The following is a 27,516-nucleotide window of genomic DNA, read 5'->3' on the forward strand; positions in this document are numbered from 1 at the left end:
GAAGATAGAGGCAACATTAAAGAAAGCAGTAGAGACATTTACAAATTACGAACTGTTCAAAAGGCTTACCTGGCTGGTCGCCTCTCGGCTGGCACCACTCCGGACATTCCACTTGCGTTGAAGAACACTGCGACCTACAAAGAAGGAAAACACAGGTTAGCAAAGGCAAGACTTCGCAGCGCTGCGCATTGCGCTTACTTACCACCTCATAGCGCTCTTAATGCGCCATCATTTACCACCGGGGCTCAACCAAGCCAGTTCGCCACGCTGAAGCTCCACATACGTAAGGGAGAAAAAAGAGACATTTTAAACAAAGAAAGGCATGCATAGCAACAAAACTAAAGAACAGCAATAAGACCTACCTGAAAAATATCAAACGGGCCGGCGTCAGTGAAGTAACTGGACCGCACTCGCCCATGAAAGACAACACGCCGCTGCAAAGAAGGCAGGACAGAGAGCACACCTAATTCTACCACAAGGCAGAACCTTCCCCGCAGACCACATCAGGGCAAAGCTGAGAAGCATACCAGCGAGTAACCCGGCTGGGTGGCGTCCCTGTGGATACCAGGTGAGCGTAACAGTTACTTAGTATCCCCTTTATCTAGCTTCTCATGTAAAAATTTTCTATTACCCCTTTCCTCCATGAATGGCTGGTGGCATTGGTTTACTTTTAACTACCGTGGTGTGCCTTTACCGCAGACTGTGTTTGCAGCTGCAGTAAAGCACCCAAGGGTGCAATTTTTGTCAAAATGGCCCCGGTCTTCTTTTCTCGCCATTTCTTTTTGGAAACGTCCTTCTTGATATTTACTCTGTGCGCCAAACCAGGTTTGGTCCCTTTGTTAGTTTTGCCTTGGCAGGATTCACGAGTGAAGCCCGCCTCCCGCTCGAGGGTGTCTGGCGGGGGCAGGAAGCAAGGGAGGTGCCCAAAACACCCTGTGCTTAGTCTCCTAGGAGACAGGAATGCACTCTTAGGTGATTGACCGGCTGGCTGTCCGGCAAGAACAGCCACCCTGCTGGGTGACTGACAGCTAGGATGGAATGAATGGGAGAAACCTGCATAAAAGGCAAGGCTTTTTGGCTTGGAAGGCAGAGTCGACCACTGGGCGAAGGAATCCGAAGAAGAGCTTGAAGAGGATGCCTGCTGCATCTCTGGGACCGTTGGTTTGCCCGGTGAAGCTCTGCTGCTGTGCTGAAACTCCAAATTTGTATCGACAGAGAATCCCCTGCCAGGATGAATCATCTCCAAAGTAAGCCACCTGGACATCCTCTCGGAGCTGGTTGAAATTCCACTGCAGTTGCTGCTGGAACCAAATAGCCAGGGAGAGGAACACCAGATCATGTGCGTTGCTTTTAAGCTGGCCAAGAGCTCCAGGAAGATCATCCGAACACCCAGGAAGCAGGACTGACCGAGCCTGAGCCACCTCAACAGAGGGCTGGACCCCAGATGCAAGGAAAGCCCATCTCGACAGCCAGGAACCACAGTGTTGCTATTTGCGGTAGACACGAGGAGCTGAAACACTGAAGTGCCACTTGTTTGAAGATTGCTGGTTGCGATCGATGACCGTCCCATTGCAGTGCAGGAGTACCAGAAGTCCTACCTCTTGTCCTCACAACTGAGGCCTTGGAACACTAGGATCTGCAGAGCTGCACAGGAACGGAAGTCATCTGCTGCACTGTTCTTCAACCTAAAGGTACTGTACAGTCTAAGAGAACTTACCTCTTGTCGTGTAACCTCACTTGTCCTTGTTGGAGACTTGTTTTGGTTACATCTGCAAAGTTGCCAGCAGCTTCTTTACCTCACAAGCCTAATCAGCTTGTGGCCCAACTTTGATTTCTTCTTTTTCCCCAAAGACTTCTAAAACATTGTGCAAGACATTTACTTACCTGCAAGAAGTGCTTCAGTTCACCTTGACATTTGCTAACTTAACAGTGGCTGGCCTGGTTCTCTGAATGACTCTTCTCTCCTCTGCTTATGTATTGTGTCTTCCTTCCAGGAAGGGGTTAAGTAACTTTGCATTGGGGGTTACCAAAAGTACTTACCTGCTTCAGAATTTTGTGTGATCTCTTGTTTTGTTCTAATAACCTTTCTCCTTTGACATACTCCTAAATCTGATTTTAAATGCAACAGTGATATATTAACGTCCCCAGCACCCTAACTATTGAAGTCACCTGAGGGTGTAGGTAGTGTCTGTGGGCCATCCCAAATGGGTACTTGCTGATTTGGAAATATTAGGAGTGTGTATTTTATTTTTAAACTTAATTTTTATTGAACATTTTTTCATGAGACAGAAGGAAAAAGTTGCAATATAAGCCAATAAATCTCAAATGACATCTTCAAAGTTAACCTCCCCCCCCACTCTCTCACACCTCCGCATGAGAACTACCAGGCCCGAACGGGCATTGGGAACGAACACAAACAAAACTTTGGGATCAAGTGATGAGATTAGCCTGACAAGAAGGGTTCAGCTAGTGGATAAAATGTAAGTGGTGGAGGCAATTTTCAAACAAACAAAGAAATGGGGTCCACAGGGGGGAATCAATCAAAGCCGCAGGGCACCAGAATCCTTGTGCAAGAGAACCACAGTCCAATCCAGCAAAAATGATTCCATTCTGTCATGGGACAATGCTGTTAATTTCTCTATGTAAAGATCGCCCACAGTTTGGTAAGCCACTCTGACTTAGACAGCGCTGAGGAATCTTTCCATCTCTGGGCTAGGGCAAACCTCCCGGCTCTCAACATGGCCTGGACCACCCTAGGGAAATTATTCAAGTCCGATTCTGGGGAGGGGACACCAAGGAGAAGTTCAATGGGGTGTAAGTCAGGCGAGATGTCCACAATGTCCTTGTCCAGCTCAAAAGCTCAGTCCAATAAATCTGGATAGACGGGCATTCCCACCACAAGTGGTACCAAGTTCCACGCTGGCCACACTTCCTAGGACAAAGAGGGGATACGGCTGCAAATATTTTAGACAAACTTTCAGGGGAGAGATGCCATGCGTGGAGGATCTTGAAGCCGTGTTCCATAACTGAGGTATACAGAGAACCCGAGAAAAGAACACCATAGACTCTGGCCCAGGTCGCCTCCTCCTACACCATCCCCAGCTTTTCCTCCCAGAAATGTTTGAACCCCAGCCTACCTTCTAGCTGCGCCGTAATCTGGACCCTGTAGATCTTGGACAATGACCCCTTCCTTGAAGAGGATTCTACAATTACTTTCTCAAGGAGTTTGAGGGGGCGAGCAAGGTCCTCTCACCACTGGGGGTCATTCAGAATACCATTACCAGGAGGTATTCAAAGATCGACATCGGGGTCTCCCCCATGGCTTCTGCTAATTTATCATATTCAATAAAGGATTCCTGATGAAAAAGTTGAGCGGCCCGTTCCAGGCCCATGTCAGACCATGATTGAGTATGGCGCAGTTCCTTCCTACCTAAGTCAAGGGGGGGACCCCACAGGGATGACAGGGAGGAGGGCCAGGAAGAAAGGGTTACATTTGCCTTATCGCGTTTCCATAGAGCCCATAAGACTGATAATGTCGGGTGGTTTCTAACATGGTCAGGTAGGTTCCTTACTCTGGGCCCATAGAAGGTCTCTTACTTTCCTAGGGTGCGTGTGGTTATCCTCTATATACGTCCAATAGGTGCGCATCTCATCCCTCATATGTTCCAGCATAACCCTAAGTTGGGCTGATTTGTAATACTGCCGGAAGTCCGGAAGACCGAAGCCCCCAGAGGACCTCAGGAGAGTCAAGGTCGCATGTTTGACCTTCGGTTTCTTACCATTCCAAATAAAATGTTGGACCAGAGCGTGTAGGGTCCTGAAATATGTTTCTGGGATAATGATCGGGAGGGACGTGAAGAGGTAGAGGAGCCAAGGTAAGATATTCATCTTAATAGAAACCATACGACCAAACCATGATAGGGTCAGGGGAGCCCAACGTAGAAGTTCTGCTTTTATCCTGGCGAAGATTGGGGGAAAGTTCATTTCAAAGAGGGATCCTAAGTCCCTCGGAAGGAGGACCCCCAGGTATGGAAAGGCCTTGTGTTCAATTCTCATACCCCCTACTGCCTCCCTCCCCTCAATGTCTCCATCGCACTCCCCCCCCAATTAGGTTTATACATGACTTTGACAGGTTTATCTTCAGCCCCGAGAAGAGACCAAAGGAGTGAATCGGGTTGAGGAGCCTCGGGAGTGAGACATGTAAATTAGTTAGATAGGCAAGGATGTCGTCTTCAAAAAGTGAGAGCTTGAAATCAAGCTCCCCACATCGAATCCCCGTTATCCACTGATCCAGTCTTCTGGCTATGGCCAGAGGTTCCATTGCGAGGGCGTAAAAGAGGGGGGAAATAGGGCAGCTCTGGCGCGTCCCCCTAGAGAGGAGGAACAGGGACGAAACCGTACCATTAATCGCCATTCTAGCAGAGGGGCCGTTGTACAGAGAGGCGATCCACCCACAGAATCTTTCACCCAGGCCCATCCTTCGCAAATCCTTGCCCATGTATGACCATTCGACACGGTCAAAGGGCTTTTCCGAGTTTAGTGAGAGGAGATAGGCTTCTATGTTCTTACTTGAGGATTCATGCATCAGGTCTAGTGTTTTCCTAATATTATCCCACTCCTGTCCATCCGGAATGAATCAAACTTGATCCCCATGAACCAGGGAAGGGAGGTGCTGGGCCAGCCTATTAGCAAGAAGCTTCGCCAAGATCTTCGCGTCCGTGTTAACTAAGGAAATGGGACGATAGGATTAGCAATGTGTTGGGTCTTTCCTCTCTTTTGGCATAACCCCAATAAGGGGCGATAGCATGGATTGGGGGAGGGTTCCCGTGTCCACGGCTGCATTGAACAACTTAGCCAGGAACGAAGCTAGAGTAGAGCGGAAGGATTTATAAAAACAGAACAGTGAAGCCATCGTCGCCTGGTGTAGTACCCACTTTCATAGTGCCAATAGTGTCTATTACCTCCTCGGGCGTGATGGGCCTTTCAAGGGGGTCATCTTTCTTGGGGGTGAGATGAGGGATTGGGAAAGGTTCCAGAAATTGTCAGCCTCAGTCCTGTCCCCCGAGTATTCCGATTTGTAGAGGCGTTAATAGTATAAGCAAAATCGCTCCGCTATCCCGGATTCGTCCAGACATGTATCCCTTCCCACGAGCTGCAATGAGCCAACTCTTCTACTGTTTCTAAGTTCCCGTAACCTCCAGGCAAGGATCTTGTCCGCCCTCTCCCACTTTTCAATATATCTTTGCTTTAGAAAGGCCAATTTTCTCTTTGTTTGTCCAACCAAGAGGGCCACCAGTTTCACCTTAAGCTGTTGGAGCTCCGCCCATTTATCCGGGAACATCTGGGACCTGAGTTTACCCCCTGTTGGATAGCCTCTATTTTATCCCTAAGGACTCTCTCTTTCTTACCCCTTTCCTGCTTTCTTCTCGCTCTCATACCAATGAGAACCCCTCTAATTGTGGGCTTGAAAGCGTCCCAGACTCCCGCTGTCCCCACCTCTCCATTGTCGTTATTTGCAAAGTATGCTTTTATGGCTGAGAGCAGGGACTGGGACAATTCTTTATCTCTCAGCAAGAGGTTGTTACATGACAACCTTGAGCCCGCATCGGGTTTCAGGGGCATACCTATCTGTACCCTAACCAGGTCCTGGTCCGACCACGGGACCGACTCAACACCAAAATCGGCTATTCTTTCTCGAAGGGAGTTGTCAACTAGCACATGATCGATTCTGGAGAACGTGGAATGCGGGTCAGAGAAGAATGTAAATAAAGGGTCTGTTATGTAGTTGAGGGCACTAGCCCTTTAAGAGAAACCAAAACCAAATGAGAAGGTAGGGGGTGGAGGGAAGGGAGAGGAACGGGGAAGTTAAAATCAGTCATGTATGGAGAATAAAGGGGGCCACTGTTGAGCAGCCCAAAAATGGCTTCCTAGCAATTGTGCTCTGTGAAGGGTGGACCTACATCTCGCCACATCAGCGGCCTGAGCCTCTCTTGCTGCCTGTAATCGGCTCAGAAGACCCCCCGTACAGCGCTGCCTATGGGGCCTGAGTTTTAGCGAGAATCGGTGCCTGAGGGGCCCGCTACACGTTCGTGAAGATTGGGGCCGTGAGGAGTGGGCTGGCCCTTTCATTGCTGGAGGCCTGGCCTGGGACTCTGTCCATGTGAGGCCGCTCCCAGTGTCGTGGACCTACCTGGTCGGCGCTGACTGCTGACTTTTTCCAAACGCCTGTTCCCTGCAAGCGAGCTGCAACGGCTTCAGCCCCTCCTCCTCCCCTCGAGGGCTGCCCGGTGCCTGCTGGCGGACCGCGCTGCACTGAGGTCCGGGGCTGTGTCTCCTAAGGCCCTTGCCCGGTCCTCCTGCCCGCCTCGAGGACTCCCCCGCCCGACCTGGCTCTGCCTGCTCCGTGGCACCCTGCGGCTCCCGCAAGGGGCTGGCTCACATCGCGGCTGTGCCTGCCTTGAGGCCTACGACCGGATAACAGCTGACATACGGCCTACCACCGCACCCGGCGGGCCGTGGGCTGCACACGAGGAGCAGGTAAGGAGTTGCTGGGGAGTGGGGGAGGCCCGGACTCTCTCCCAGTTGTATTTGCTACGCCACCATAAGCCCACGGACATCTCCTTGCTGCCACGGGGCCCTCTGTCGACACTCCTACCTGAAGTTTACCGTGGTCATTTTGCACCTGAGTCATAGGCGCCCGTGTGCTGCGGCCCCCCCTCACACCCATTCACCCTAAGGACAGCCTGCAGCTACATCCCTGCCTGGTGGCTACCTGTATCCCCAGGTAGACAGCACCTTGCTTCCTCGACAGGTGGTCCTGCTGTTCTTGGCCCCGGATTCCGGCGGTGGCAGGGTCCCAACTCTAGTTGAGGGGCAGGTGACTCCATCTGCGGCCTGCACAAAATAGCACTGGTGCTCATTCCGGCAATATCTTGGCAATATCCCGGCGGACTCTTTGTTGCTGAACCAGCAGTCACCCTAAATACTCTATCGTCCCCAACTACACTATAGCAGCTCAACAGTGGGTCCCTCTGGCCCCTCTGATATACCTAGCGTGGGAGGACCACAGGCATACCTGACCACATCGACCTAAAACTGCAACCATTCTGCCCCTTTATTTCGGCGCCCTGAGACCACTGGACAGCAAAAACTTTTCGTTTCGCCCTTGCCTCTCAATCTGGTTTGAGTTGGACCTGTTGGGTCACTCCCCCTGATGCTTGCAATGTCCAATAGATCTAGGGACCAACAAGGTGGGCGCCATGGACAAGTTTGCAAAGGCTACCCATCGTGCAGACCAGGGCGCTGCGACATCCGCCCAGGGAGACCCCGAACCCGAGTCCCCCTCTGGAGCAGTGGCCCCTGACCTTACTGCCATGATGGAGTCAATGGCCAAAAACATTGCCTCGTTCCACGAAAGACTGGACGACATTAATGCCAATGTCGCCTCCCTTAAATCCTGAGTCGATCAGGCGGGAACCAGGATTACCGAGGTGGAAAACAGAATTGGGACTAATTAGGATCAACTGCACACTCTGCAAAATGTGGTGGCGACCCTGACTCGCGACATGAAAATGGTGAAGTCAAAGTGTGATGACCTTGAATCCCGCTCGCGCAGAAACAACCTGCGCATAATTGGGGTCCCCGAAAATGCCCTGAAAGGGCGCATGGATTTGGCAGTCGAAAATCTACTTAACGACCTATTGGGGGACCCCGTACTATCCCCTTTCTTCACAGTGGAGTGAGCTCATCGGGCCTTGTCCCCACGTCGCAAGCCAGGGGATCTACCCAGACCCATCATTGCCAGGATCCTCAACTATAGGGACCGGGACCCCATTCTCCGCTTGTCACGGGAAAAGGGCGACCTACGCCTTGACTCAAATACCATTCGGATATTCCCCGACTTTTCCATCGGGGTGCAGCAGGAGAGACGCCAATTCCTGGGAGTCAAGACGTGAGCGGAATGTCCCCTATGCAATCCTCTTCCCGGCCAGGCTCAAGATTACCTTTAGAGAAAAGTTGTATTTTTTTACTGTGCCGGAGGAGGCTGTCAAATTCATAGAGGCCCAGATACCACTGCCTAATCCCAATGGCAACCCCATGTTTGATGACTAGACCCAAACCACCTCATATTTCAGCTATCTGCTTATTGTTCTTTGTTCTTTCATGTGCTGATAGTAATGCAACCTTATTGGCTCAATCATATGTATGCATTGAATACCTGTGATGATCACATTTGCACAGTTCACCGCCAGTGACCAGGGGCGGTTCTCCGCCATGCTTACCTGCTTGCCATTATTGACTAACTCTTCCGCTGGTTGCTGACCCACTTGTCCCCACAGGCCTGAATGCGGACCGCTGGGGTGCGGTGGGGGTCGGCCCCTTGGTCAGCTCTGTCCCTTTTATTCGCTCTGGCCATGTGGGTCAGGTTTGATCATTCTGCATATGTCTGTTCAATGTACCGCTGGTAACCTAGTGCCATTTATATTTTTTTAAGTGTCCACCACACGGCAACGGCACACCCCACTGCGATTGCAATGTTTAGTCTTGTTAATTTAAAGTTGGGTATTGGCCCCAGTTGGGCCAATGAAATTGCGGACCCATTTTGGGGACCGCCTATTGTCCCCTCTTCCATGGGACATTTTGGTTTTGACTGGAGGGGTGAGAGGGGTTACACTGCCTACTTGGATGGGGTGGTGCGGGAGGGGGGTGGAGCGGGTTTGATTTGTGTTATGAAAAAAAGCAGAGGCGGATTGGCAGACCACAGACCATCGGGGGGCCCCAGGCGGGGCAGTTCCCACCTTGAACTCACTCTACGACAACGGTGGTGGGATGTTACTTAGATTATTAAAATGCCTGTAACAGTGATGTAATGGAACATATGGGGCCTGAGTAATTATACCAAGGCTCGTAAAATCATGTTGTGCGCTAACATATACGGTTGCAAAATACTGCTCCTGCAGGAGACGCACTCCACAGGCTCTCTGGCCAAATGTATGGCACCATCATGGGGACCACACAGATATTTCACCTCATATTCCACACGTGCCAGAGGGGTGTTGACGATGATCCATAAATCACTTAAGTTTGTTCTCCATAAGAGCTATATAGACCCGGAGGGGAGATACATTGTATTGCATTGTGCAATAGCTAACAGAAATGATTTGCTGGTAAATACCTATGGCCCTAATGTTGACTCTCCCTGTGACCTGGTGGTGTCTATATTGCTTGGGTACGTGGGGGTACAGATTATCTGGGGTGGGGATATGAACTTCATATTAGACACCATGCTGGATAGCACTGGCTCAGCCCCCAGGTCCCTGTCTGGTGCAGCACGCAGACTTCTGGCACACAGCACAACACTCGACATTCACGATGCATGGAGGGCACTACATCCACAAATACGTGAGTACACTCACTATTCTTCAGTGCACTATAGCTCCTCCAGGATTGACATGTTTCTATTATCCGGTGCTATGCTGGGCAGAGTGGTGGAAACACGGATACTTGCGCGCACCCTGTCGGATCATTCACCGATCTTGATATCCCTGGAATTGGGAGTACCTCCCCCTACCATCAACACGTGGCGATTCAAGTCGTCCGCTCTACAGGATATTGTATTTAAGGCGGACATCCTTGCTGATATCCAGTCCTATTTTGAGCACAATACGGCCCAGTCACCACCCTGGGAGTCCGCTGGGATGCATTCAAAGCCTTTATCAGGGGAATGTCCATTTCTAGGGAGGCGGGAGTCCTCAAAACTATAAGAACTGCCCTTACCCGCTCTGAAACTAAACTACGCGACCTGGAGCGAGCCCACCCGGCGTCAGTCGACACGGGCGTTCTCTCCCAGATTAGCAAAGAGCTCAAATTCTTTAATGAAGAAGCCACTAGGGAAGTCCAGTTCTTCAGCCGTCCACAAGCAGCGCGGAAATACGGCGAGGGTGATAGACCTGGCAAAATACTTGCTGCATTGGCGAAGGGTGAGTGGGGCCAAACCCAAATTACCTGCGTCAAGGATAGTCAGGGGGCAATACAGTGGTCCGACCAACAAATCCTGGAGGTCTTCACAGGCTTCTACTCGGAACTCTACTCTCAACCGACAGAGCATAGTGACTCCCAAATGCGGGATCTCCTTGAGCAGATACTGACTACCTGTGTCTCCCCCGCAACAAGAGACCAACTAGATTCTCCAATTATACTGGATGAAATAGTGGAGGCCATATCCAGTTTCCCTAAAGGAAAGGCACCGGGCCCCGACGGGCTAACGGCAGAATTTTATCAGGAGCATGTAGCTATATTGGACCCCAAATTGCTTGAAGTATGGAACGAGCCACTCCGGCTAGGATCCCTTCCCCCAACACTACGTGAGGCCGTCATTACGGTCCTACTCAAACCTGGGAAGCCTGGCGATGACTGTGGATCATACCGGCCCCTTTCACTAATGAATTTGGACACTAAAATCTTTGCCAAGGTGATTGCTAACCGCTTCCTCCCTGTCATGTCATATATGGTTCATGATGGCCAGTCAGGTTTCGTGCCCGGGAGATCCACGTCCCATAACATTAGAAGGCTGCTCAATGTCATGTCACAAATTGACCAGGGTGTAAGTGAAGTTGCGGTCAAACTGGATGCTCAGAAGGCATTCGACATGGTGTCCTGGAAGTTCATGTGGCTCATCCTGGAAACTATGGGCATAGGACCCAAGATGATTGCATATATTAAGTTGTTATACACATCCCCAGTTGCCAGGGTCCGAGTTAACTCCCAAACGTCCGCTTTGTCCCTTTCTTCAGAGGCACCCGACAGGGATGCCCATTCTCTCCGATCCTATTCACCCTGGCAATCGAGCCATGGCGGACTACATCAGGGAGCGTCACTCACATAAAGGGATACGACTGCAGGATACCCCCGAAATTATCTCACTCTACGCGGATGACATGTTGCTGTTTATCAGAGACCCTACTATTCACCTTGACCCAATCCTACGCAACATCACCCGCATAGGCGCATACTCTGGTTTCACTATTAATTATACTAAATCCAAGCTCTTCCCTCTCACAAGCTCCACTGTACAACCTGCCACTGAGTACCCGCGCTGCTGGTCCCCTGACGGAATTAAATATCTGGGAATCCAGGTGTCCCTGACCAAAGACACACTGCTAGCAGACAGCTACCTAGCCACGGCAGAGCAAGCGGAAGCCAGGAAGGTGCGCTGGCGCTCCCTTCCGCTATCACTAGCGGGGAGACTCTCGCTTGTAAAGATGATACTGCTCCCCAAGCTGCTGTACATATTCACTAATGTACCTATCTGGCCCGCTAAGAGATACTTTACAGATTTACACAAGCTGTGCGCTCAGTTCCTGTGGCACTCGGGTGCTGTGCGTAAAAAATGGTCTGATATGACACTCCCCTACGAACGAGGTGTGTTCACCGCCCCTGATATGCTATGGTACTGAATCGCAGCACAGGCACAGTTTGCCTCTTCCTGGTATCCCGGGCCCACCCCTCGCCCCCATGTCAAGCTGGAGTCCCTTGCGGCAGCCAGCACCAACATAATGTCTTTAATATTACACCGATGATACGAGCCGGACTCGACCATTGACCTGGTCCAAACCACTGTGCAAGCCTGGGGTCGGATATTCGCCACATGTGATGAACAACACCCATACTACAAGTGGCTTCCCGCCTGGCGGTTTCCCGGGCTGGAACCCACATATGACATGGCCCTGGCATGACACTGGGCTGCTTTCCCAAGTGCTTGGCCCGAGTTTCCCAATGAGCCCTCGGACTCCCCTGGGATTTCCTACATCGCCAATTCGGGTGGCGCCCGTGGGGTGGTCTCTTCACTATACAAACTTCTCCTAATTGGCGCCCCACCACAGCCTTCCAGGGCCTGGGACGACTGAGCGTCCTAACTGGAGTTGGAACTCACGGACCAATTGTGGGAAAATATGTGCTCTCATACTAATAGAGTCTCCCTAAACCTTCGCTATCGCACCATTCAGTACAAATTGTTGAATAGGTTGTATTACACCCCAAGTAGGATCTCCAGGTTTGTGCGCTCCGACCCACGGCTCTGTCCTCGTTGTGACGCGGAGGGAGCAGGCCATCTGCACATGTTTTGGGACTGCCCGAAGCTGGCCACATTCTGGGATGAGATCCTGAAAACACTGTCGGAAATCTGTGATGCTGTTATTGATCCTGACCTGATGGGGGTTCTGTTTGGGATGTGGCAGGCTGAGGGGGCTAAAGGTGCGGCTAAATTCTTAAATGTGAGCTGTATAATTGCTAAGAAATGTGTTTTACAGAACTGGAAGTGCTCCTCCCCCCCACATTCCAGAAATGGTTGAACTTATTAATATGGTCCTGGAACTGTGAAGAAGTGTACCTCAGTATGCTCCCGGCCCGCTCTCGCCCCAAAAACATATGGTCCGCCTTTAACAGCTACCTTAGCTGCCTAGACGCACCCTCGTCTGTGGACGATTCCTCGCAATCATCTCTGTTGAGTACCGCAGCTTTGGATGCTCCGCGATGCTGTATTTCTTTTTCTTTGTTGCGTCACTGTTGCTATGTACCACTGTACTGATTTATACATGTATCTAATCATTTTTGGCTGCTCTGATGTATGTGTGTGCTTTTTGCCTATGCCAACAAAAAGAAAAGTTTTTTTAAAAAAATGTATGGAGAATAAAGAAGGTGAAGACGTGCCACGAGTCCGCGTCTTATTGCGTAGATGGGCCCAGGGTGACATACAACAACTGGCGACGAGCAGAAGAACTCATGCCACGGTCCCAGGAGAAGGGGACAGTGCTGCCAGAGTCAGCCTGGAGTGCAGGAGAAACGAAGCAACGGAGGAGGACTGAGGCCCCACCGAAGGAAGGAGGTCCTGCGGACCGACGGAGCTGCCAGAAGGAGCCCAGCAGGGGAAACAAAGCGACTGAGGAAGAGTGCAGCACCACTGAAGGAGGGAGGCTGCCGGAAGAAGGAGCCCAGCAGGGGAGGACGGAGAGGACCAGTGGAATCGCCGGTGAGGAGAACCAGACTGCAGAGATCGATGGGGGGCCAGTGGTGCTGCCGCAGACGAGAACCGATGCCCAGCGGTGCAGCCAGGAGACCACTTGGAGCAGCAGCAGACCGCTAAGAGGAGGTATGGCGGCAGGCGAAGGGGTAAGCATGTGGAAGGAAGCACCACATGCCACTTGAAAGCGAGGAGTGACAAACTAGCGAAAGCAGGATATTAAAGCCACTTGAAAGCGAGGATCAAACGTGACAGTAAATAAATGCAAACAAGGCCACTTGAAAGCGAGGAATTGACATTACAGTAAATACATGCAAAGAAGGCCACTTGAAAGCGAGGAACTAACATTATAATAAATACATGCAAAGAAGACCATTTGAAAGCGAGGAACTAACATTATAGTAAATATATGCCAATAAGGCCACTTGAAAGCGAGGAAGGACAAAGGTCAATACAGAAATAGGACACTAAGAAGGCCTCCTGAAAGTGAGGACTACCCACGAGGCAAAAAGAACACACCACTAGAACACGAGGATTACGCACAAGGCGACAGTGTGTCACAGACCAAACACCACCAAGAGGGCACAGCCCAAGAAGCGCTGACGCACCCACCAACCATAAAAGCATCAGCCCACTCGACCAAGCCTCAAAATGTCGCAGTCAGTCAGGAAGCGCAGCGGCAGATAACATGGCACCGCCCACAGCAGGGATAACACCTACCAATCCAATATCATTTCTACGCCGGCTGAATCCCTTCAGACTGGAGCCTCAAGAAAACCAAGGCCAGAGGTGGCAAGAGTGGATGGATGAATTTGAAGAATTCATGAGAGCTGTCGGCAACCAAGATGCACCAAATAAGCTAGACATGTTCACCAACCTGGTGGGCAAGGATATCAAATGCGTCATCAAGACCATTCCAGCCCAAGAGAAAACGACCTACCTGCTACTAATCACCGCAATCAACGGACGCCTAGTAGTGGTACCAAACAGAGACTATGAACGATACACCTTCAATCAGTGCACCCAGGCACCCCATGAAACAATAGGACAATTCATCTTAGGCCTTCAAAGGAAAATAACGTACTGTGACCGTGAAGCCATTTGACTGAGGGTAATAGAAGGATGCCTATCATCACAGTTTAGGAAACACCTGCTGACAAAACTCCTTCCCCTGCAAGAAATAGCAGAACTAGTATACGAGCGCATCGATGTCCAAGACGCCAACATCGAAAACCCGAAGAGACTGGACACAGTAGCGGCCATCACCAACAACCCGGCAGGGCAGTCCCGCCCGTTTAGCAACCAGCCCCGACAAGACTCGTGGAACCAAACACGTCGAACTCAACCAGAGAGACAATGTTATTGCTGTGGGTTTGAATTTCCCCACAAAGGCCAATGCCCAGCAATCGGCCAGATGTGCATGAGATGCAGCCAGGAAAACCATTTTCAGAGCATGTATCGAGAAAGAACAACCCTACTACCAGCCTACAGGCCCCCGACCCAGCTGTTGCCAAACAGACGCTATGACCCACCAAGGGCAATCAACACACGACCGTACCCCGAGAGAGACAACACCAGAAGCTACGGCACCAGAAATGCTGCACACCCCGGGTTCATCCTAGCAGTAGAGAACCTTCAGATGGAACCCCCAAACGAGACGTACAACAACCCGGAACAAACATACCAGGTACAGAACGCGCCCGAGGAAGATCCAAGAAGAGAATTCAATGCCAGAGATCCATACGAGAACCTTCCTATCAAAGAGCATCTGCCAGAGGCCGAGCCATACCCATAATATGACCGTTACAGCCGGGAATATGTCAGGCTCATTGTTGACTCATCCAACGACAGCACAGCGCCCCGAGTAACCGTCCATCTGGGAGGGATCGACATACCATTCCTTATCAACACAGGTGCGACGGTCAACGTAATGAATCAGAAAACATACGAGGCACTCGTCGAGGCCTACCCGCTATGACCATCCCAGGCCCACATCTTTCAATGGGGCGCAACCCTACCACAAACATCCAAGGGCCAGTTCCTGTGTGACCTAACACAGAGGGGCAAAAGAGCGCCAGTGACCATCCATGTCATTCACAGCCCAGTATCAGGGAGATGCCTCCTAAGCTACAAGACAGCCATCGCGCTGCTCCTGATAGACCTCTGATATGACCAGTCAGAGACGATCCAGGGGTTTCCCCCGACAGCCCAATACATATGGGCCATATCCAAGAAGATGCTTGATCTGGAGGAATTGAAAGCCACCTTCCCCAACCTGTTGAAGGGCGTCGGCATGTAGAAAGACACAGTGATCAAACTACACATCGACCCCTCTGTGCGGCCTATACCGCAACACCCCAGAAGAATTGGGTTCCACCTGCGAGCAAAGGTAACGCACGAGTTGCGGCTACTACTCGACAATGACATCATTGAAAGAGCAGAGGGACCCACCCCGTGGGTGTCCCTACTATTAGTAGTCCCCAAAGCGGAGGGACGACTCCGCTTCTGCGTAGACATGAGAATTCCCAACACAACCATCCAACTGGATAGACACCCGGAACCCAACATTGAGGACATGCTGGTGAGACTCAACCAGGCCACCAGCTTCTGGAAGCTGGACTTGAACCAAGGCTACCACAGCTAGTGATCCACCCTGAGTCCAGACCAACAACAACGTTCACGACACACAAAGGCCTTTTCCGCTATAAAAGGTTGAACTTCGGGATTTCATCTGCGGCCGAAATCTTCCAGGAGACCATTCAAAGACTCATCAGCCCAGTGACCAACGCCTTCAACTACAGCGACGACATCCTAGTGTTTGCAGTAACACAGGACCAACACGACGAAGCGCTGAAACAAGTATGTCACATCCTCCAGGAAGCCGGTCTCACACTCAACAGCCTCAAGTGCGAAGTTACCAAACACAGCGTGTGCTTCTTTGGGCACATCTTCTCGGACTACGGCAAGAGCAGACCCTGACAAAATCAGCGCCATTGTCAACCTAACGAGCCCGAGAGATGTATCCGAACTGCTCTCATTCTTGGGCATGGCAGGGTACTGTGCCCTGTGCATGGCAGGGTATTATGCGACACTCACTAACCCCTTACGGCAGCTACTCAAGAAGGACCAACCTTTCATATGGGAGGACCAGTGCCAACAAGCGTTTTCCATGATCAAACAAGAGCTAGCTGACAATCGCCAGGTGGCATACTTCAACCCGCAATGGGACACTGAGATAACGGCAGACGCCAGTCCCATGGGCCTGGGAGCCATATTGGCCCAGACCAATCAGCAACAGAACACAGAAACACACGTGCTTGCATATGCCAGTCGGGCATTGAACCCCATCGAGCAAGCCTACTCTCAGGCTTGAGAGACTGGCGGCTGTCTGGGCGTGTGAAAAACTCTACCATTTTCATTTGCAGGACCTTTGTGCTGGTTACGAACCACCAAGCCCTGTTAGCCCTGTTCGGGAACCCCAAGATTAAGATGCTGCCACGCATCGAACTTTGGGGCATCGCCTCCAGGAGTATGACTACACCATCGTCCACAAGCCTGGAGGCGAAGCAAATCCGGCCGACTACCTATCAAGACACTCAGACAAGTCCCCAGACACCGATATGCAATGTGAAGCTGAGGAATATATCGCCTACCTGTCCTTGAACGCTCTTCCCCCAGCAATCACAACAAGACAGTTCGTGGAATGCAGCCGTGCCGACCCCACGATAAGGGCAGCTGTCCAACTGACGAACACCAACAGGTGGCGACAAGTAGCCACGGAAAACACTTTGAACCGGGGGACGGGAGGGAAGCAGACAGGAGAGACTTATCGAGAATGGCGAATATACAAGGGGAACTAGCCACAACAAGTCAAGGAATACTACTGAGAGGAAACCGACTGGTTGCCCCCAAAAGCCTCAGGAAACCCCTCATCATGATCGCGCACAAGGGACACCGTGGCATAGCCAACACCAAGAAGGTACTACGCAACAAGGTCTGGTTCCTACACATGAACACCATAGTCGAGGACACGCTGAGACACTGTGATCCATGCCAAATAAATGCAGCAAACTCATCCCCCTGCCCGCTCCAGACAGTCCCCCTTCCAGATGGACCGTGGCAACGAGTAGCCATGGACTTTTATGGCCCGCTTGAAGAAGGAGGCTTCCTCCTAGTAGCAATTGATGAATGCACAAGATTTCCGTTAATGAAACATGTACAGTCCACGGCATTCCATCAAGTCGTAGCCGTGATAGACAAACTGTTTAGTGAATGGGCAGTCCCCAACACCGTGAAAACTCACAATGGCCCGCCGTTCCAAGGACAGGAGTTCGGGAAGTTCGCAGCACACCAGAGGATCACGCCACTATGGCCGCAAGCGAATGGCATGGTGGAGCGCTTTATGGCAAACCTCAAGTGGACGCGCCAGAAAGCGGCAGCGGACCAAACATCCGTGCCTCAAGTCATCTCCCAAATGCTGAGAAGCTATCGACACACACCCCATGAAGCGACTGACCAGACCCCAGCAGAACGAATGATCCGGTATAAACCGCGGACCAGACTGCCACAGCTGGAAGACTACACCCCGGAAGAGGACGCTGAAATAAGAAAGCGAGAGGCCGAGAAAAGAAAGAAAGCCGAAGAGTGGGCCAACCAAAAGCAAAGAGCCAGAGAACTCCAAATTCCAGTCAGCGAAATCGTACTAGTCTGACAAGCCCAGAACAGGAAGACCGATTTCCGATACAGACCGGAACCCCTTGTGGTGACGGAAGTAAAGGGACCAATGATCACAGCCATGGGAGACCACAGTGAAATAACAAGAAATGTGTTGTTCTTCCGGAAGATGTTCCATGAGAACCCAGAGGAAGACACAACCCTGGAAGAGGAAGAACCCGAAAAACAGGAAACACCCCCCGAGCCGCCTGAGGACCCTCCGCCACAGGCGCCGGACGATGACACCAGCAACCCACCCGGTCACCCCCAGCGACTCTCAAGGAAGCCAGCCCGCCTCATCGAAGAAATGTAGGCCCTGAACTTCCATGATAAGTAAAGGGTGGCGTTATGTAGTTGAGGGCACTAGCCCTTTAAGAGAAACCAAAACCAAATGAAGAGGGAGGGGACGATGGGAAGGGAGAGGAACGGGGAAGTTAAAATCAGTCATGTATGGAGAATAATGGCGGTGAAGGGAGCTGAGTGTAACGAGCCAGGAAGGCGGTGTGAGCTACAAGTGCATCTTTAGGGTGAATTTGAGAAAATGCTATCCTCCAGATGGCTGATGCAAGCCAGTCACTGACGCTAGGTTCACTGAATGCTCTGGGATTAAATTCCCCGCACAAGAGATCCTTAGTAGTGAGGGAATTTAATAGACTGAAACTGCACTTTTTATTTCTTCAAGAAACCCATTGGGCAAGGGGGAGGGAAATGTCACTCAAGGCCAAATCCATACAGGAAGTATTCCATGCTTCGTGCCCTGCTAAGAAAAGCGGAGTGGCAATAGTGTTGTCTCCCAAGGTGCACTTCGTTCTAGGGGCCCAGTGTAAAGACCCAGAGGGTCGCTATGTCATGGTCAAAGTGGAGATTAGCGGTAACAAGATGACATTGGTATCGATTTATGCCCCGAAAGAGGCTTAGGACCAATTCTGGGAGGGGGTGAAAACAAAGATAATGGCTTTTACAGAGGAAGTCCTTCTTGTGGGCATGGATTTCAGTATGGGCCTGCACCCGACCGCGATAGGAATTCCGAGCACCCCTATACAGACACGCAAACAAAGAGGAGGATGGCTGCCTCTTTCCAAAAGACTAATGACAAACTAGGGCTTTCTGACTCTCATTAGACACGTCACGCACAGGACCCTGTTGTATTTCACCCTGGGCCCATCTACGCAATAAGACGCAGACTCGTGGCACGTCTTCACCTCCTTTATTCTCCATACATGACTGATTTTAACTTCCCTGTTCCTCTCCCTTCCCTCCGTCCCCTCCCTCCTCATTTGGTTTCGGTTTCAAGATCAACACCTTCCTAGGATTAGGTGGAATCAGTGCCTATTGGGTCTCAATGGCTGGGCCAGAAAAAGTACAGCAGGTGATATTCTTTTGCAGATCAGTGGAGAATGAGAAGTTGCTGTGAAGGCCCTATATGGATGCAGGAAGCCGTCAGGGAAAGGTCTCCCCTCCCCCAGGAAGATGCCATGCGGTCACGATTAGAGGAACCTCCTCGCCCTCACCACCCCCACTCCGATTGCCAGGGGGGAGCCTCACTTAAGTGTGAAGTGGAGCGTTGTTAAGAATCTCCCCACAAAGACCTTGGGTGCGGGGGCAGGCTCTGTGCACCATAGAAATGGGGAGACCCGTGCGAAGACCGAATTTGAGCTACAACCAAAACAGCCCCTGCAATCCCTAGAGCAAGTCCAAGGGGTGTGGGAACCTCTACATGATGCAGAGTACAGTGCTCTGGTGCGGTGCAGAAGGGTCCGCCGGTAGGGCTCCGACATGGGCTTCAACTAAGGGTGGTGGAAGTGATCCAGTGTCTGATAGATGGGTGGCTACTTCGCACACCGCGGCTCCTGCAGTTCAGGGGAATACAGTAGGAGGCCTCCAGTGGAGTCGCCCATTAGCTGGGTGAGGTTGCACAGATGGGATCCACAGTATTAGGCCTATTTGGGGCTTTGCATGATCACAGGCCTGTGGGGAAAAAGCCGGGCCGAGGATGGCAAGGGCACTCCGTCCCCGCAGGAGCGCCAGCTTGATGGGCCACCCGGGCTTGACTGGGCTTCGCTGAAACAGGCGCGGAGGAACGAGGATGGAGGAGGGCAATGTTCAATGAGAAGAACGTTCCAGCGGAGGACCTCTGGATCAGGCTCGTTACTAGGGCTTGGATGTTAAAAGAGCTCTGAATATGACTGGCTGGAGGATGGCCTCCCCAGGTCCTGCAAGCAAGGGTGTAATTTCAGCAAAGCTTTCAGGTTGAAAGGGGCTCTCGCTCCACGCTCCCCTCCGCGCCCCCCCCACACCCGCTGCAAGCACTTATCTCAGATCTTGTAGTGGATGTCATGCGGGTCTTGCGGGTAGCCGGCGTCAGTGGCGCTGCAGTCAGCGCCCTCTCTCCTCGTTTTACATCGGGGGAGGGGGAAGCGAGGCCCAGTGAGGTGGAAGGACCAATGTAAAGGGAGCGGGTGCTACCGAGGAGGGCCCCTGGCCACCGACCTCCTCAGCAGAGCGATGTCCCCTGCTTGCGCTCCACAGCAAGGACTGTGCCGGTTGGGGTTGCAGTCTCGATGGCCCCGGGGATCAGCGGCGGGACCAGCCAGGTGGCGCTTTCTCAGCAGGTGCTTGCCTCAATGGATGAAATGTTCTCTTGCCTCGTTCCGTTGGGCTGTCCGGGGGAGGCGTAGGGAGCCGCTCAATGATCGGGGCATACAGGCCTCCCAGCTGCCGCGGTGTGTGGCGGCTCGTCTCGGGTCTCGGAGCTGGGAGGAAGGTGCAGGAACTCCGCTCCCACTGTCAAAGGCTCATATCTGCGAATACCGGTGGAGTTGGAACACCGGGGTTCGTACAGTCGGTGCCTGGGGGATCACACCGATCCTAGGGGGGTTGGGCATTCACTTCTGGAGAGTTAAGGGGTTCAATCCCCTTTACACAGGCCCAGTAGAGGAGACCAACAGAGATGTGTTAGCACATCCCAACGCCCCCTGGAGGCTGCCCCAGAGTGTGTATAATAAATTAATAATTGTTTAATCAAGAAACCTCGTGTGTAAGAGTTTATTTGAATACTTGTCAGTGTGAATCTCTGTGTAACTCCCCTACAATTCACATTGACCCTTCTTTAGATAACCCTGGCTGCTCAACACGCTACCAACATGTGTAGTACAGACTTATACCAAAGGTTGGGTTCCTATTGCCAGGAGGTCAGGGTGGTTGTAGTGCACCCAAAGGCTACTGCATACAATCGTGCCTAACACTGGTGGCAGGCGGTGAGGATCTATTATAGAATTATTACACTGAGAATTTACTTTGCTTTTGTTCAACTTAAAACCTTCACAAGGCTAAGCTCCACTAGAAAAGCAATTGTAACATGTCAAATATGGATCACTTCAGTCAGGAAGCCCTGATCATTTTGACGGTAGAGCAACTGAAAGAAATGTGTAAAGTCAGGAATCTCCCTGTTAAAGGAAAGAAAAATGAACTAATTGCAAGATTGTTGAATCATCAACGTCTGGGTAGTAGGCCTGTCACACCTACTAACCCAGGAAACGTGGAACATGATATTTGGGGTGATAATGTAGAGTCTAACTCTGATGTTTTAGAAGAGTCAGAAGAGGGAGAGGCATCTCAGGAAGAGAGCCCCTCATTGCCTCAACAGGCCCTTCTGCCTCCACATTTAGCCACTGTTACCCCACAAGGTCAATCACTGAGTACAGAATTTGTGTCTCTTGAGAAAATGAGACTTGAGTTAGAATTCAAAAGATTACAGATCCAAGCTGAAACCAAACATCAGGACATCAAACTAAGGGAAATGGAAATGCAACATGCTCTTGAAATGAAGAAATTGTCTCTTGAAAATGTTTCTATACCAGAGTCTTCTAGGTCTTCCAGTCCAAAGAGACATCACATGCCTAAAGAAGTAGTGAGTATGTATGATATAAAACTTGACATTTTGGATTGGTTGGGTGCTTTTGAATATAAGTATGGGATTCAGGGTTTCACAGGGAATCAGTTAATTCCCTGTCTTTTGTCTAGGCTCTGCCAGGATGCAACTGATGCTGTAATGGACGTGGAGGAACTTGAAAGATTGGAGTATGAAAATGCGAAGCTAGCTTTGATAGCTATATTTGGGGAACACTCTTTCCTAGTCCCTTAATAGGTTTAGGACCCTCAAAAAGACTGATCATAGCCCTTGGGCTACCTGGATGTGTGAATGCTTGAAAAACCTAGATGGTTGGGTTAAGGGTTACAGAGTGAACTCCTTTGAAGGAATGAGAAATCTTGTTTTGTTGGAGTCTATTTGTGATGCCTGCTCTCCTGAGCTGAGGCAACACTTGGCTGACTCAAAAGAGATTGATCACAAGAAGCCAGCAAAAGGTGCTGACTTGTGGGTTGCCAACAGGGCCACTCACAAGGATTCTGGGGCACTCACAAAAAGAATAAGGGAAAGCAGCAGAAGAAGGATGACAAAGAGAATTCTAAAACCCCCCATTCAAAAGAGGGCCACAAACATAAGAAGTAAATGTTATGTTTGTGGGTCAACTGACCATGGAAAAAGGGATCCTAGATGCTGACTCTCAGTGGGTTTTTACAGGGGAACCTATAACACCCAGTAAATAGGAAGATGTTACGCTCACCTGGTCTCTGCAGGGACACTGGGGCACGGTTGCAGCCCTCCCTGGAAGTGAATTCCCCTTGCCAGGCTTCTTCTCCTGCTCGTGTGCTGTGGACTGCACTGGTTGTTGACACTGCTCCTGCGAGGATATGAGAGATCGTGAGAATGCTGCTATATGACTGCTGTCTCTCTCGGACCCTTCTTCACAGAATGTGGTGAGCATGCCCCGACCCATATAGCTGCACCTGTTGATTGATGATGGCAAGCTCTCTGTCCTGCTTCTCACTGCAGGGGAGTTTTTGATGGACCGAGTTCCTTCACTGGCCCATGTGCCCAGACTGGTTGTGGCTGAACCACTCCTGAATGTAAGTGTCGTATGGCTTTTAAAATATTGTAATGTTGATTCTTGATTATTGTCCGTATCCTTTTAATGTCTTTCCTCTGCTTTCTCCCAATAGATGATATGCGGCCCAGCGGTAGTTGTGGTGCATGAAGCGAGGCCAAATGGGAAAAGAATGGCGTCCACGATGCTCCGACAGCAGGTGAGTGTTGGTTTAAGGTTAAGCGCAAGGATTTGTCTAAGCGCGACCTTAAACGTAATGTCTTAGCAAATTCTAACCTTGTCTTTATCTTTTTCTCTTGCAGGGACTGTCTGTCACAACGTCGGGCTGGAGCGTTGCTTTCCGGAGGTCTGGAGATGGAAGATGAATGCTAGAGTCCACGATGATGCGTGCCGAAGGAAGCAGATTCCAAGTGCTGCTGCTGGTAGCTGGAAACAAGGTAAGATGCACTCTGGTGGGTAGCTGGAAACAGGTAAGATGCGTGTAGGCGGCAGTGAGGGGTATGCTGCAATAGCAGAATAACGCAAAGCGCGTGCATGAGGCCTGTGCAGGTTTATATAGCCTAGCTCTGACCACGCCCATTAGCCTTGACTCATCGGCCCCACCCTGCCACTGCTAAAGGATGCTTACACGTGCAGTCTGACTCTCCCCAGCAGCCCCGCCCGACCGAATGCACATGGGGGCTCCTGCAGGGAAAACAAAGTACTAGCACCAAATAAAAATGTGCTAGGGCACATTTATTTATGAGCCTGGCACCAAAGGCACCAGGACTGAGTCCAGCTGGGCCCTCCATGTTGCATTGTCCCCAAGGGACAATTAAAGGTTGTGTTACCCCTTGCTCTCGTGCCCTGATGGTGCAGGGTCTGGGGTTCAAGGCCCATGGCCATGACAGCACTTCCCCTCAAGGCCCCTCTCAGGGGTGTTCTTTTTCCTGGTCCTGGCTTGGTGGGATTGTTGCGATGGAATTGCCTGATCAGTCGTGGAGCGTGGAAGAATTCACTGGGTTCCCATGTCCGGTCTTGAGGACCATAACCCTTCCAGTCTATAAGGTAGTACAATTTAGATCGCACTATTTTGAAATCCAGAATAGTTTTGACCTCATATTCCTGTTCTCCTTCTATGATGTCAGGCTCTGGTGGTGCTTCAATTCGAGTACCTGGTTTCATTGGTTTCAGGAGTGAAACATGGAATACTGGATGGATTTGCATATTAGATGGTAATTCCAGTTTCATGGCAGCTGGGTTTATCATGGCTTTGATGGAATAGGGCCCCAGGTAGCTGGGACGGAAGGCTTGTGGTCCTTTCAAGGGAATATTATTGGATGCTAACCAAACCTTGTCTCCGACTTGATAATGTGGGGACTCCCATCGGTGTCGGTCTACAAACTTTTTCTGTTTTTCTTTAGCTCTGGTCAGGTGTTCAGCTGCTTCTTTAAGAATCTGAGTGATGGTCTTATGTAATGTTGTTACTGCTGGCATTTCCAATTCGTCAAGGGAATCAAAAGTGGACGTTTGAGGATGTCGACGATGCACCGTGTAGAATGGGGTCTGTCCGGTGCTAGTGTGGATGGAATTGTTGTAGGTGAATTTGGTCAACCAAAGTATGTCTTTCCAGGATTCCCCAGTTTGTAGCAACATACACCTCAGATATTGCTCCAAGGTCTGGTTGGTCCGTTCGGTTTGTCCATCGGTTTGAGGATGGTGACTAGTGGATAACCGGAGATCAATTTTGGCTATTTTGCAGCACCTCCTCCTGAGTGCTGAGATGAACGGAGTTCCACGATCTGATATTAGTACTGATGGGAATCGTTTAATTTGACAATCTGTTCCAAAACACGATGGTGAGGGCAGAATCAGAGGGGAGTCCTTTTAATGGGATAAAATGGGCCATTTTGGAGATCAAATCTACAATAACTAAGATGGTGTTATATCCATTGCAGGGAGGAAGATCTGTGATAAAGTCCATTGACAATGTATGCCACGGTGCTGGTGGTACCGTCAATGGACGCAGTAACCCAGCTGGACTTAGCTTCTGAGATTTGTGTTGTGCGCAGACACCACAGGTAGCAATAAATTGGGCAATGTCTTTTCTCCAAGTTGGCCACCAACAGCCTTTTTGAATTTTAGCTTGAGTCTTGGCAATCCCTGGATGTCCTTCCACTAGTAAATCATGATAGTTAGCTATTATTTGGTCTTGTAGCTTCTTGTCCTGAATATACAACCTCCCTTGAACATATGGCAGATCATTGGTGTATTGGTCCCCTCTGGATAGCCACTCCTGTCATGTTGCTTGGTTCATCTGAGAATGGAGATCTGTTTTCAAGTCATCCAAACAGGTGGTTGCAGCGATTTTGTTCTGGATTAGTTCTTCAGGAATGATGGCCACATGCTCCGACGTGGTAAAAGCTTGTTGGTCCTCACTCAAGCGTGACAGAGCGTCTGCTTTCCCATTGAGTACTCCGGGTCTATAGGTGATGATAAAATCATATTCCGCAAAGAAGAGAGCCCAACGAAGTTGACGAGCGGACTGGGCCTTGGCGGTCTTCAAGTATTGCAGGTTGCGGTGATCTGTGATGACAGTGACTGTATGTCTCGCTCCCAGAACATAGTGTCTCCATGTTTTGAAGGCTCCCTTAATCGCTAGTAGTTCTTTGTCCGTTAGTGCATAGTTCAACTCCGGTGCAGAAACCCTACGGGACCAGAACGCTATTGGATGTAATTGTCCAGTGTCGGGGTCTCTTTGTCATAATACCACCCCCATGGCTACGTTGGAGGCATCTGTCTCGACCGCATTTGGCAGATCTGGTCGAGGGTGTAGGAGAACTGGTGCTGTGGTGAAAGCAAGTTTCAGCTCCTGGAAGGCTTTCTCTGCTTCTGGAGACCAAATGAATTTCTTGTTTTTTCTCAGCAGGGAGGTAATTGGATGAACTATCTGCGAACACCTAGGAATAAACAGACGATAAAAGTTGGCAAATCCAAGCACACTTTGTATTCCTTTTGTGGATGTCGGCGATGGCCATTGAAGGATAGCATCCCCCTTGCGTGTGTCCATGTGTGCGCCTCATGGTGTGAGAATAAAACCCAAGAATTCAACTTCTGTTACGTGGAAGAAACACTTTTCTAACTTGGCAAACAGCCGATGCTGTCGAAGATTTTCCAATACTGCTCTTACATGGCCGACGTGGTCCTCCTTGGAAGCTGAATGAATGAGAATGTCAATTAGTGCGCAAACGTCCAATAATTCTCGAAGCACATTGTTCATAAAAAATGGCAACACTGCCGGGGCCTTACATAATCCAAAAGGCATAACCTGGTATTCGAAAAGACCATACTTGGTACAGAATGCCGTCTTCCACTCATCCCTTTGTTTAACTCTTACAAGGTGATAGGCTCCTCATGGATCCAGTTTTGTGTAAATTTGGGCATTCTTTACCTGATCCAGAAGATCTGGAATAAGTGGCAGTGGGTATCTGTTTTTTACCGTGATCTGGTTAAGTGCTCTATAGTCAATACAAGTTCTTAAATCGCCCTCTTTCTTAGGTACGAAAAAAAGAGCCGAAGAGGCAAGGCACTTAGACAGGCGGATAAAGCCTTTGGGTAGACACTGATCCAGGTATGTTTTAGATGCTGGTTTTCCTGCACCGTTAGGGTGTAAATTCGACTGCAGGGAATTTGGGTTCCGGGCACCAGATCAATTTGGCAATCGTAAGGCCTGTGTGGAGGCAGAGTGTTCGCTTGCTCCTTTTGAAAAACATCCTGGTAGTCCAAATATTCAGGTGGTAAGGAACCAGTGAGTCCCAGAATAGTTTTTGTCTTGGGTTTCAGGTTGCTCACACCTTGGTTGTAGCAAGCGTTAGCACACTCTTGAGGAAAGGTCAGAACTCGTTTTCTCCAGTCGATCCTAGGGTTGTGGGTTTCCAGCCAAGGCATTCCTAATATCATCTGGAACTGAGAAGCACCAATGAGATCAAAGGAGATGTCTTCTTGATGACCATCCTGGCACATAAGCATGACTTTTTCGGTATGCTGCGTCACTGGCCCGGATGATAACTGAGAACCATCCACTGCTGTGACGTTTTCCGATTTCAGCTTCTGTTGAAGAGGAAGGCCCATTCGTGCAGCCAGATCTTGATCAATGTAATTTCCCACAGCTCCGCTATCAATATATGCCTCCAAGGCATGTATCTTTGACGGTTGTTTGTGGTTGACCAAAAGTACCGGGATGACTAGATGTGAGGTCTGTGCGGATTCCTTCTTTTCGCTCGACAAGTGGACCCCTACGCTTGTCAGGCATGGGAGTTTCCCGAATCTTGTTCCTTTTCCTCGTCACCATTGTCCGTTGCTCCGACTAATTTCCTAGGTGGTTTCACTGGGCATTTCGCTGAGGAAATGTCCTCTCCCGCAGTATAAGCAGAGCTGCTGTTGCCTCCTTTTCTCCCTTTCAGTCTTGGTGATAGGACTTCGGAATCCACTGATCTGCATTGGTTCAGTTTGTTCATGGGTTTTGGTTTGATTGTCCCGGGTTGCATGTAGACCGACCTCCCTCCCTTCGATTCTTGTGCAATCTATTTTTCGATTTTTTGTAATCTGTGATCGAGCTGCACAGTCAAGTTGATGTATTCCACACATGCCTCGGGGGGATTGACCACTTGGGCTAGAACATCCTTAAGTTCCCCACGTAACCCTCGATAAAAGAACGTAGTCCTTTTTTCTTCTGGACAATTTGTCTGTGCTACAAGACGATTGAGAGTGGCGATGTAGGTCAATAGGTCTTGATTTCCCTGTCTGAGTGACAGTAATTCATTGTCCAAAGCTTGTCCTTGAGTATGCCTTGCAAACAAT

Source organism: Ambystoma mexicanum, chromosome 7p (genome assembly GCF_040938575.1).
Source record: "Ambystoma mexicanum isolate Mex_15411 chromosome 7p, UKY_AmexF1_1, whole genome shotgun sequence".
Classification (NCBI taxonomy): domain Eukaryota; kingdom Metazoa; phylum Chordata; class Amphibia; order Caudata; family Ambystomatidae; genus Ambystoma; species Ambystoma mexicanum.